This window comes from Plecotus auritus (assembly GCF_963455305.1).
Source record: "Plecotus auritus genome assembly, chromosome: 6".
NCBI classification, from domain to species: Eukaryota; Metazoa; Chordata; class Mammalia; order Chiroptera; family Vespertilionidae; genus Plecotus; species Plecotus auritus.
Genome location: NC_137773.1, coordinates 124,210,469 through 124,224,407, shown reverse-complemented (window position 1 = coordinate 124,224,407; position 13,939 = coordinate 124,210,469). Strand labels below are relative to the sequence as shown.

The following is a 13,939-nucleotide window of genomic DNA, read 5'->3' as shown; positions in this document are numbered from 1 at the left end:
AATGATTACAAAGCACCACTCCGATGCTCCTTAGATGAGAAGATACAAGTACAGATGTGATGGCTTGTATCTTCCTTGGACACCAAGGAAGGCGCAGTTACTGTCTCTATAACACAGTGCCTCCCAACATAGCATGCTCCTCTTTTTTTTAAGAGCACATTCATGGAAGATGATAATGTGCCCTATTTACCTCTGAACGGTTGTGGAAACAAAAGCACAGCAAGGAAACTGAGTGCTGCGCCACTGTCAGCACCGATCAAACCTCATCATCCCTCCGATTGGATCTTGGTGTGGTGGGTTTCGTATCCCTCTCTGATCTCTGAGGAAACCGCAGCAGAAGGAGAATAAAGGGACCTTCGAGTTCAGGTTCTAGAGGGTGGAGGGCCTTGGGACAGCTTCCCCAAGTTGCCTCCCTTCTCGAATGTCGCTCCAACATCACCCATGAGTGGCCTTTGCTGTTACAACCTGTCTCCAACAGGGTCCTTGGGCAAAGATGTTCACGTCCAAAATGCACCACTGAAGTCTCAAGGTGAAGATTTATGGAGCACTCGGGGCCCATGCGTGCTGGCTGGGCCCGTGACACTGTTACAGCTCCCACACACCTTGTTATTGGGATGCGGGGGCATGAGGGAGAGAGGAGAAAATACATTACAGGGCCAAGTGCTCGCTGTGCTCACCACGAGTTTGTGCCAAACTCTTCCCCACCTCTTCTGCCCTCTCTCCATGGGACTCCCTGGGACTGGGTACAGCTGTGTGGGACCCAGACGCCCTGGACCAGCACGGCCTTCCTTCCTCTGCAGCAGGACTGCACCTTGCAGGGCCTAGTCCCTCGTGTGTGAAATGGGGAAGCTACCAGGCTGGCAGTGCTGTTGTAAGAAATAGATGAAACCCTATGTATGAAGTTTTCAGAAAAGTACTGGCCTAGAGTGATTCTCCATTAATGTCAGCTATTATTAGTTTTATCGCAATGACATGTAAAGTTAAAAACTACATATAAACTCCTAAGTTCTCACCAATCCTGAATCACTATGATCAAAGAATAAGATATTAAAACAACAACCAACACCTCCAAAGACGATTGACCTGAATGAGGGAGAGGGAATCCCTGGCAGACATGGGCCCCAGGCCCGGCCACCTCCCTCAGACTGTCTGCAGTTGGCTCCTGGCTTGGAAAGTTCCATGGCTGGTGGTGCTCACAGACAGGCCTTGGGATGCTACCTTGAATCACCTTGAGTTTGCTCTAGGACCTAAAAGCACACGAGACTGCCTTCTGGAGAATACAAGGGATTCCGATGGAAAATATAATTGCAATCTAATTTGCCCTTCTCAGGTTTCAGATTGCCTTGGCTAGGCTGGATAGCCTTAATTATACTTAAGTCATTAATTTTAATGACATTTTTGTAATTAGATACCCAGATTAGAATTTTTATATCCCATTGTACTTCCATTTTAATACAAATTACTTGTGGTTGTTGAATGAGTTACAAATTAAAATAATTTCTTCCAAGGAACAAAGAGGAAGAATTCGCAGGGAGAGAGAAAACGCCAAAGGATTCTGATACAGAAACTACATACAGGATCCCAGAATGTAACTGCCCAATGATCAAGTGGCACACAGATATTTGTTTTCAGAGCCCAGATTCTCTAGCTAATAAACAAAAGTAAAAAACAAACAAAAAAAAAACTGGTATATAATAAAGGCTTCATCTAACATTGGAATTAACTTTCCATTGTTAAAAATGTCTACTTACAACATATAATTCTGTCTGAGCCAAAATTCTGTTTTTGACAAACACAGAAGTCCTAAGCAGGGTGAAACAGTGGCTATCGCCTTTGATGCTGCTTTCAAAGGTGGGCTATATTTATCACAATATCATTGTTGCCTGTATGATTTGCCTGTGATTTTTTCTCACCCACAAATTTATTGGAAATGTGTTTGAAATGAGCCTCATTTTTTTTCCTGCATCACTTCTGGGATCATTGTTTTCTGAGGTCCAACTCTGTCCGACATTTAAAATCTCACAGCAAAGAGTTCCTTCCTATTCTGAAATCCCTGCTTTTGGTGGAAATGGACTCCTACTAAGTGCTCACATACTTTCCGCAGAGCCCTGTGTCCTCTGAAAACCCAGAGTCCATCAGGCTTTTGTTTTCATGGTCTGTGGATACGCTGTGCATCCATTCCTTACCTTGACCTTAGCCTGCTCCGCTAAGAGAAATAGCATGCTCAAAATATTTCCCATCCAGTGATGAACAAGTACATCCAACTTAGAGATCACAGTGATGTGAAGTAAGAAACAGCCCAGGGATTCAACCAAAGAGCCAACTGGTGCTGACTGAGCCTGTGTTCTTACCTAACCAGGTCCTGAGACCCAGCACTTGCTTAGGCAGCAGGGAGACACTAGTAAGAAGTCAGCCTTTGAAAGCAGATAAGCATGAGTTTGATTTCTGCCTCTGCTATTGATTATCTATGAGTCAATTACTAAAAATATTATCAGCATCAGACAGTAGTGAAAATTTAATGAGACAACGTATATAAAGTTCACAGTGCCTAGCATATAGCAAGAGCTCAATAATATTAACCATAAATTTTCTGTCATTACAATTCTTATCATCATCCAAAAGAGTCACATTCATATAGCATAAATACAGATTTATTGATCCGAAGTGCATTTTTTTCCACTCTAAATTTTATGAAATCTGTGATTTAATAAAGTTTCCTTCGCCTTCTCCTCCACCCTTCCAAACTACCGCTGACTACTCTGGTGAACAATGATAAACATCACAATAGACAGTGTCTTATAATAAAGACCACACAGTCTATAAATGAATGGATATGCATAGGAAAAATCTGCAGTCACATACACTCAAGTGTTCATTGTGATTATCGTGATTGGCAAGTCTACAGGTCTTTTTAGGGCATTTTCTAATTGTTCTTTGAGAAACACAATTATTTCTGAAATAAATTAAATAAAATGTTTTGAAAAAGAAATAAAACATAAACCCCCAACTTACATTGAGTCCCAAATCTAACAGAATAAATTGCATGAATACAGTACAGCTTTTTGATGCTCTTACTATACATCTGCAATTTTCACTAGTCTCTTGAAATACGAATCTGCATTGCCTCTCCGTAGGCACAAAGGTTCAAAAGCATCCAGGCATCATTCTGGACCACTTGCTGCAGGAAACCCACCCTCAGATAGCTGGGGCTTTAGGGCTTCTGAGTGTCTGCCTCCCATTCATTAAATCCTACTCACAAAATTATTTTTAAAGAGCCACCGAAACATTCATGTCAAAAAAGTGATGAAGTGAAAGAATGGAAGATATATTTCCAAAAATTTTTCAAGGTCTCTTGAGTTCCAGAAAACACAATGTTTAAAATGGTAACCCTTATTTAAGCGGGCACGCACAATCACACACACACACACACACACACACACACACACACACATACACACAGAAAAAAGATCTTGTCAAAGATTAAATTATAAATTGGACATCATTTTTGTAAAGGCTGATTTCTACATCGTAATAGAACACATCTGGGGTGATTTTCTGACTCTCCTCGAATATTTGGGTTTTTTGGCAACTACAGGAAATCTCTGGGCAGACACGCTGCTACAATAATTAATGCCAGCTTTCAGGCACCGTGATGAAAAAATTCATGACAGCAACAAAAAATGGTGTCCCCCCCCCAAAAAAAAAAAAAAAAATAACCACGAATTTAATGTAAAACATGAATCCTCGCAGCCTTCAGCCTAGAGCAGCTGAAAGACATTGGTGTGATTCATGAACAAAGAGTCATTCGATCGCTTCCATCAGAGCTTTTCTGCATTCCAGCCATTTGTTTACGCCCTTCCTGGCTGCTTCATTCATACCCTGGCTTTCCCGGTGCTGGCCCAACAAGGACTTTGTCTTCTTCTTGCTCCCAATCTTGCACAGTCCCTGAAGGGCACCCAGAGCCAGCAGAGTGCCTGCACAGAGCAGATGCTCCTCCAGAGGCGGGTCAGGTGGACCAAGAGTGAATGAGTGTGACTGGATCAAGATGGTTTAAACAAAGCCCTGGGCCAGTAGCTCAGCTGGCTAGAGCCTTAACCAGATACGCCAAGGTGCAGGTTCGATTTCTGGTCGAGGCACATACAACAAGCAACCAATCCTATATAATAAAAGGCTAATATGCAAATGAACCAAACTGCGGAATGACCGGTTGCTATAATGTGCACTGACCACCAGGGGGCAGACACTCAATGCAGGAGCTGCCCCCTGGTGGTCAGTGTGCTCCCATAGGAGGAGCACCGCTCAGCCAGAAGCTGGGCTCATGGCGGTGAGCGCAATGACGGTGGCGGGAGCCTCTCACGCCACAGCAGCGCTAAGGAGCAGCGAGCAGAGCAGAAAGGAGTGAGGGCTCCGGACTGCGAGAGGGATGTCTGACTGCCAGCTTAGGCTTGATGCCCATAGGGATTGGGCCTAAGCCAGCAGGTGGAAATCCCCTGAGGGCTCCCGGACTGCGAGAAGGCACAGGATGGGCTGAGGGACCCCCCCACACACACACACCAGTGCACAAATTTCATGCACCGGGCCTCTAGTGAATGTATAAAGAAGTTAACAGCCCTAGCTGGTTTGGCTCATTGGATAGAGCGAAGGCCTGAGGACTGAAGGGTCCTGGGTTTGATTCCGGTTAAGGGGCACATGCCCGTGTTGCGGGCTCGATCCCCAGTAGGGGGCGTGCAAGAGGCAGCCAATCATTGATGTTTCTATCTCTCTCTACCTCTCCCTTCCTCTCTGAAATTAATAAAAAATATTTTTAAAAAAGACGTAGAACAACAAAACTGATCTCTCTCTCTCTCTCTCTCTCTCTCTCTCTAGTCAATATATATATATAAAAAAATTTAACGTTTGAACAAAAAGCAAACGTCAAAAACTAAAAACTTGTCCTGGTTCTAAAATAACTTCATTTATAAAAGCAAATATTCCACTTCTCAGAAGCGCACACACACACTATGCTCAGCTGTGTGCGTCTAGGGCAGTGGTCGGCAAACTCATTAGTCAACAGAGCGGCAAACCGCGGCTCGCGAGCCGCAGTTTGCCGACCACTGCTCTAGGGAAATCCTTTCCCCTTGAGCTTCAGTTTCCTCACCTGTAAAATACAGGTAGTGACAGCATCTGCCTCGGCATTGCTAGGAGGGTGAGATTCGTTTCTGCTTGTAACATACTGCCCAGATCGACTGGGACAGAATAAATGCTACAAGTCAAGAAAAAAAAAATAAAAACAAAGAAACAGCATGTTCATTATCACTATTTTATAAAAACACAGGGGCCATACTTGGCATAAATACCAAATGGACTTCAAAAATATGTTCAGTCTCCTAAAAGATGGGGAATAAATGTACACACTGGCTTCGATCCTGCCTGTTTGATTCGGGTGTAGAATCTCCAGGATGCTCAGCCATTACCAAACAGAGATGATAATAATAGTTCCCTTCTCATAGGGATTCTGTGAAGATTAAGTTAAGGATATGTATGAAGAATTGAGCAAGACCCTGGCCCGTGTGGCTTGGTTGGTGGGGCACGGTCCGCTGCACCAAAAGGTTCAATTCCAGATCAGGGCACATGCCTGGGTTGCAGGCTCAATCCCCAGTAGGGGGTATACAGGAGGCAGCCTATCTATGTTTCTCTCGCACATCAATGTCTGTCTCTCTCTCCCTTTCTCTCCCTCTAAAAATCAATTTTAAAAAAAGATTTTAGCAAGATGCCTGGCACGTAGTTAGTAACCAATATATTTTAGCTAACACTGCTATAGTGTTACTTGAGGATCTGTTAACTCATGATGAAACAGGTACTGCATAGTAATTAATGTTGTGCATCATTTCTTCCTGCATCTACTACTCATTAAGCACTTACATCGTATCAGGCAATTTCAAATACCATATTCTGCGAAGCCCCACAACAGCCACATGAGACTAACTGCATTAAGAACAACAACAACAACAAAACCACCATTAATTTAAAAATAAAAACCTTTTGAGAAATGCAGGAGAGGATAAAAAGAAAGGTAGTACTGATTAAAGACCCAACATATTCCAGGCCCCATACAAAGCCCTTTCCATAAATGATCTAATTTTATCCTCACAAAATACCAAGAAGATTGCTACCGTTACTTAACCTGGCCACATGGCAGGCAGCCATTGATCAAGATCACACAAGTCCAAGACCCGGAATTCAAGCTCAGATCTACAGACTTTATTGCCCATAACTTTAAAATTTGCTAAGCAGAAAAATATAAAGATGAACACACAAGTCAAAATTCATCTTCACTTTTAGCAACTGTTGGAAATACACTCTCGTCTCAGCTCAAGTTGATCTAAGAGGTTTACAAAGATTTCAGGGCATTTGCCAGCTTTTCTACCAGGGTTGACTATGCCCCCAGTGGCGGTCAATGTCTAGAGACAGTGATGTTGCCACAACTAGGGAGGAGCTACTGGCATCCAGGGGTGGAGCCTGGATGCAGCTAAAACCCCACAATGCACGGCACAGCCCCAGGCAGCAATGTCCAAATATCAATAGTGTGGATGTTCCAAAACACTGCATTCACCAATGAAACAAAAACCGCTGACTCTGCAAAAAACCGTACAGCGCTTGGCCATGCTCTAGAACCCACAGGAGTGACCAGTCAGGCTGCTCATTTTCTCCACCATTAAGTTGATGTGTCAACACAAATGTGACCACGTCCATCACAGCCTGGCTTGGCCAGCATTCATGTCCGCAGCCCTCTCTTCTCCATATTGATATGGGCAAATGGACCAATAATAGTGTCAAGTTGACACAGATGATCCCCAGCTGGCTTCTGAAAGGGCTCAGCCCAGGCTGAGGGCAGTCAGGAGGGCTCTTTCTGGTGCCATGCATTTGCATTCAACACTTTCCAGGACTGTGGTCTACCTTGCCCGTGTTCTCTGGCAGAAACAAATGGTAGACGATTTAAAATGAACTTTGGAAAGTAAAGTTGAATCTGCCATGAGCAGGAATTGCAGTCACTTGATAGATCCATCCCCTAATTTGATAGCATCTGTCCCTTCCCAGAAAATTTCAGCATAAGATTTATGGATCTACTGGGATACCCAGTTCTCCGGCAGGAACACGGGTCTCTGAAAGTCCCAGGCAAATGAATTTGACTCACACCATGGAGGAAAAGCTTTTGATTCCTGAAGGTTTCCAAAAGCCATTTATCTGTTGAAAGTGACACGAGTATGTTGTTAAGCTAAGCAGTAACAAGTAACCCTAACCTTTTTTCTTACCAGCTGGCTCTGTTACCTATCACAGGTGAAGGGAGCATGAATTTTCATGCAGATCATAGTGCTTAAGGAGGGAATGGCAGCTATAACAGTCCACACACTTAAAGAAGGGTGGCTTGCTGTTGGAGCCTGTGCCATCATGTTAATGTGGAACTACAGGCAGGAGAAGGAAAGGCGGTTTATTCCATGTGATCGCCACCAAATATGCAAGCAAAATTATTCCCCCTATCAAACACATACAGGTTAATTTAAGTCAACACTTAATTCTAAAATTACTACCTTGCCCTAAAGAAGTGTGAAAGCACCCAAGACGATGTAAAGCAAACGTTGTACAACCACAACACCAAGGAACCGACAGGATGAACAGCCAGCCCTGAGCTAAGGAAGGCAGAGTCCTGGAGGCTCACTCGCATTTTCTCACGGAAAGCGTTAGTGCTCATGCTCCGGGTGCACAGGGCCGCAAGCTGCTCACAACTGAACTCAAATGTGCACTTTGAGGGAAGAATCCATTTTTAAAAAAAGATTTTAAGATTGGCCCTGGCCAAGTAGCTCATTTGGTTAGAGGATCACCCTGATAGGCCAAGGTTGTGGGTTCTATCTACAGTCAGGGCACAAATGAGAATCAACCAATGAATTAATAAGTGGAACAACAAATCTCTCTCTCTCTCTCTCTCTCTCTCTCTCTCTCTCATCAGTAAACAAAATTAAAAAAAAAATAAAGATTCTAACATGTAAAAGAAATCATCATTTTGATCAATTGGATGAAAGAAAACACTTTATATGTTGAAAGCTAGTGGGGGTTGCTTGTAAGACGTAGAAAAATTAAGGAAGGATGGGTACCAAGCTGTGAACAGCGCTTTACAGAAGACAGGAGGAAAGACGCTGGCCTGTGTGGCACAGGAGGTGGTGGAAACATTGCTTATTTTATACTTTGCGAGGTCTGTGGCTGTGGGTGATTTATGCTTTTTAGTATTTTTTAGTTTTTACGTTTTAGTACTTCCAGTTTTTAAGTTTGGAAGGAAAACAGAACAGTGCCTTCAAACAGCATCCTCAAGAACCAACGTTGATGCACCTCAAGCTATTTCACAGCACCCACTGAGAACTGCACCCACTGAACACAGCACCCAGTGAGTACAATACCCACTGAACACAGCACCCAGTGAATGCAACACCCACTAAACACAGCACCCACTGAGAACTGCACCCACTAAACACAGCACCCACTGAGCACAGCACCCACTAAGCACAGCACCCACTGAGAACTGCACCCACTAAATACAGCACCCACTGAGCACTGCACCCACTGAGCACAGCACCCACTAAACACACAGCACCCACTGAACTCAGCACACACTGAGCACAGCACCCACTGAGAATTGCACCCACTAAACACAGCACCCACTGGGCACTGCACCCACTGAGCACAGCACCCACTATGCACAGCACCCAATGAACACTTTCAGTTCCAGGACCTGGGCTTCCAGCTTCACCGCTGCCTTATCTGCCCTGAGCAGGGACTGTACAAAGTCTTCTTAACTAAAAGGTTTTTTTCACAGAAACAGGTTTATTGAAATAATTCTTATCCAAATTGTATAGCAATTGTAGCTTTTCAAACACCAAGGATATAATGAAATTGACTTGACATTAAACTCATCCTATAGATAATTCAGTTTCACCTCATGACTGGGAAGCTGTTACAGGATCATAACCGCTTCAGCTGACAGTGGCAATACCCCTCAATTCTGATTAATTCTCTGTCACCCCACCCTGTCTGAGGCTGCAAATCAGGTCAGTCACAGGGTCGGGGGGGGGGGGCGGGGGGGGCTGAGCTAGCTGAATGGAAACCCTCACCGAAAACAGTTCTGTAAAAACAGAGACACCTTGAAAAGAACTTCTCTGGGCTGGATTTGTAGATTTCACTGTCTCCTAGAGCAGTGGTCGGCAAACTCATTAGTCAACAGAGCAGCAAACTGCGGCTCACGAGCCGCATGTGGCTCACGAGCCGCATGTGGCTCACGAGCCGCAGTTTGCCAACCACTGTCCTAGAGTTTGGGATGGGATGCATTTCATGTCAGTTTATCACATGTCTAGTCTAGATAAGCCCTGGTCATCAAAACCCTGCAATCACAGCTGGCTGAAATTGTAATTAAGCAGCACGGTAGACAAAATAATGGCCCCCATAGATGTCCATGTCCAACGCCCCAGACCCGTGAATGTGTCACATGGCAAAGGAGAGGTAAAGTTGCTAACTACAGTGACCTTAAATAAATAGTGAGATGACCCTGGATTATCTAGGCAGGCCTGCCCTAATCACAGGGCCTGAAATGTAGAAGTGAAGAATCAGCCAATGGGGTGGCCATGGGAGAAAGATACAACGCTGCTGGCTTTGAAGACGGAAGAAAGAGCCTCTACCAGTGGAAAAGTCCAGGAAACAGATTCTCCCATAAGGCCTTAGAAACGGACGCAGCCCTGCAGCAACTCGGTTTCAGCAGAAAGATGCCTGTCAGGACTTCTAATCTACAGAACTGCAGGATGATACATTTGCATGTTTTAAGTCGCTTTGTAGAAATGTGTTACAGCACTAAAATGGAAACAGATAGAGGAAGTAGGTACTGAGTCTTTCTCTCAACCTCTTGGAAGGGGAAGAATATCAACTATTTGAAAAGGAACTACAGTAGGTCCTCGGGTTTACGTCAGAAATCCGTTCCTACAGCACAATGTAATGCGATTTTTGCCATAAGTTGGAACCCACCTACATAAGCACCTACGTCACTCACATGGAGCACATACACAGCAGTAATGAAGTGAAACAGTAAAAATATTTAAAAGAAAGATAACAATTCCTGACCTTTACTTGTGGTAAGTAAATAATAAAAAACATAAAGCACATATGTACATACATCGAAATGATGGAACTTTTTTTTTATATAAATAAACTAGAGGCCTGGTGCACGAATTCGTGCACGGGTGGGGTCCCTAGGCCAGACGGGCGATCAGGGCCGATGGGGGCCGGGCCAATAGGGGCCTGCTGGCCAGGGGGAGGAATAGAAGGGAGGGACCGCCAGAGGTTGGCCGGCTGGGGAACCGTGGGAGATTGGCCGGCTGCAGAGAGGGACCGGGGAAGGTTGGCTGGCTGCGGAAGGTTGTCTGTGGGAGCGAACTGACCACCAGGGGGCAGCTCCTGCATTGAGAGTCTGCGCCTTGGTGGTCAGTGCACGTCATACTGACTGGTCAACGGGTTGTTCCGGTCATTTGGTTGTAATGATCGCTTAGGCTTTTATATATATAGATGGGAGATGGCGACGTAACCACGAAACGATGTAAGTGGAGTCCAGTGTAACCCAAGGACTGCCTGTATATGCACTGTTTTACCAAAACAAAACACAAAATCACTTATGAAAGGTTCACTTTATTATGATTGCTTTCCTCAAAAAAATTTGCCTTTCAAAGTAGTTGACATTTACAATTGCAGTTTAGGGTACAGTCTTGATGGTTTGAAGGCCTCTGTTTTAGTAAAGCTGATACGTTTTCAGGTTAAATAATCACAACAATAAACATTTACTAAGTAAGTATTTACTATGTTCCAGGTATTAATATCACCAGATTAAGTCCTCACAACAATCTATGAGGCAGATACTACTACTGCTGAGCCACTGGTGAAAATTAATTTAATGGATGATAAGCCTAAATGTAAAAGCTAAAACTATAAAACCCTTTAAAAAAACACACAGAAGTAACTTTCATGACCTTAAGTTAAGCAATGGTTCCTTAGATATGACCAAAAACATAAGCAAATAAAGAAAAAAAAACACAGAGATAAATTAGACTCCGTCAAATTTTACAACTTTTGTGCTATAACTATAGTATCAAGAAAGTGAAAAGACAACCCGCAGAATGGGGAAAATATTTTCAAATCATGTATCTGAAAGGGTCCATTGCCCAGAATATATAAAACAACAGCCCTGCCTGGCCAGCGTGGCTCAGTGGTTGAGCATTAACCTATGAACCAGGAGGTCACAGTTTGATTCCTGGTCAGGGCACATGCCTGGGTTGTGGGTTCAGTCTCTGGTGGGGGACATGCAGGAGGCAGCCAATCAATGATTCTCTCTCATCACTGATGTTTCTATCTCTCTTTCCCTCTCCCTTCCTCTCTGAAGTAAATGAAATTATAAAGAAATATAAAACAATAGCCCTATTAAAAAATGGGTCAAGTGTTTTAACAGACATTTCATCCAAGAAATGATCTTTATATTGAACACATAAGAATACATCAGTACTCATTAGGGAAATGCCAGTGAAAAGCACAATGGGAGACCTCTCCACACCCACTGGGAAGGTGAAAGTCAACAAACAACAACAACGAACAATAGCTAGTGTTGGTGGGGATGTGGCAAAGTTAGAACCAGCTACTTCGGAAAGCAGTCTGAGAGTTCTTCAAAAGTTCAACATAGTGCTTCTATACGACCCAGCAATTCCACATCTACATATATGTACAAAAGATATGGGAACAGAAACGCTAACATGAATGCTCGTAGCAGCATTATTCGTAGTAGTCAAAAAATAGGAACTACCCACGTCCATCAATGGATGCACGGAAAAATAAAATGTGGTATATCGATACGGTAGGATGTTACAGGCAGTCCTCGGGTTACATCGGAGACCCTTTCCTATGGTGATGTAACGCAATTTTCGCCGTAAGTCGAAACCCACCTACCTAAGCGCCTATGTCACTCACATGGAGCACAGACACAGCAGTAATGAAGTGAAACATTAAAAAAAGTTTAAAAGAAAGATAACAATCCCTGACATTTACTTGTGGCAAATAAATAATAAAAAACATAAAGCACATATGTACATACATCAAAATGACGGAACTTTTTTTTTTTATATAAATACTGTAAGTGGGAGATGGCAACGTAACCATGAAACAACGTACGTCGAGTCCGATGTAACCCGAGGACTGCCTGTATTTTGCAATAAAAAGGAATGAAGTACTGATACATGTTTCAACATGGATGAACCTGAAAACAAGACAGGTGAAAGCAGTCAGTCACTAAAGACCACATGTTGGTGTTGCATGATTCTTTGTATTCATTTGTCCAGAACAGGCAAATTGATGCAGACAAAAAGTGGATTTGTGGTTTCCTCGGGCTTGTGGGAGGAGGGGGCGAGTTGAGCAAGGAGTAACTACTAATGAGTGTAGGATTTGTTATGGAAGGGATAAAATGTTCTAAAATTTGATTGTGTCAATGGTTGCACAACCCTGTGAATTTCCTAAAATACGGAATTGTACATGTTACATGCATAAATTAATTATATGGTATATTAATTATATCTCAATATAATTAAAAAATGCCTAATTTTTGTATGACTGAGCTTGGAGTCAAGTACAATTTTTGCAATTGCACAAGGCTGTATGGAGGAAATAGGGCCAGTATTATTGCCTTCATTCACCTCATATTTAAAAAATGTGATTTAACTTCTGTATTCCATCTGTATCCATGAATTACTATACAGTTTTCATATAAGGAGGCAGATATTTGAGAAAGACTTGTAAAACAACCAGTCAACCACAAGAGGGCACTTTCTTCATAGCTACAGAATGAGGAGGTTCTAAATTACCTGGGAAATACAATATTTACCAGTTTAACCTCATTCCCAGCTTCAAGTGTGTGTATGGGTGGGGAGGGGTATGGAGGGTATATTATGAGTATGTTTCATCTAATACATTTAAGCCAACAATGTGGCCAAAGTCAATGATGGGTTGAAAAAAATCATGACATACACAGGTAGAAAGTAAATGTTTACACTTCAATAATAGAGGAACTGTAGATAGCATTGCATTGGGCTTATTTCTTTTCCTTCTAGTCATACAACAGATTATACAAAGTTATTTATTTAGCATAAAATGTATTCAAATAATACAAGTCATTACAAGATATGAAACATGTTATAAATACTTGATCTCTGGTTCTCTGCTCTCTATTTCCAACCCCGGGAACAATGCCTGGTGTAACTAGCACTTGATAAATATTTATTAAGTGGATGAGATAAATTTTAAAAAATGAATGATATCCACATTTCTTATATTTCAGGAAAAAAATGTATCTACTATGCCTTGGGGACCACATCAAAATATTTCCCTTCATCCATACAACAAATGAATAAAACATCACAGTCATTCCACTGAATAAATATCTCTCAAACAAGTTCATAGAGACATTCTGTGGTGTTAAATAGAATTCCTTGGCCAGAAATCCCTTAATATTGACTGACATACTTCTCTCAGTGAGTGATGTTTCGTCTTCCTACCTAGCGTCCTTCAATCAATGCACCTCTTAGTAAACCACAAGCATAGAAAATTTCATTAGGGAAACAGGAGTCCTCTCCATTCACCTCATATTTCAAATGGTCTGACATCAGAATGTCTGGAGGCAATAATAATACTGGCCCTACTTCCTCCACACAGCCATGTACAATTGCAAAAATTGTACTTGACTCCCAGCACAGTCACACAAAAATTAGGCATAATTTTTAGAGATATTTTGATTTTGGGATGAACAAATAGGTGGAGGATGAGCTGCTGCAGACACAGAAGGATGAGCTGTATAGACACAGAGCATTTTCACAGCAACTCACTGTATAGGAAA

General features: G+C 42.7%; 1 protein-coding gene across 18 annotated transcripts in view; it reads right to left on the bottom strand.

The window, feature by feature from the left end:
• MAGI1 (membrane associated guanylate kinase, WW and PDZ domain containing 1) overlaps positions 1 to 13,939 on the bottom strand; it is a 586,630-nt gene that overhangs the window by 374,313 nt on the left and 198,378 nt on the right. The gene's annotated exons all lie outside the window — the stretch shown is intronic.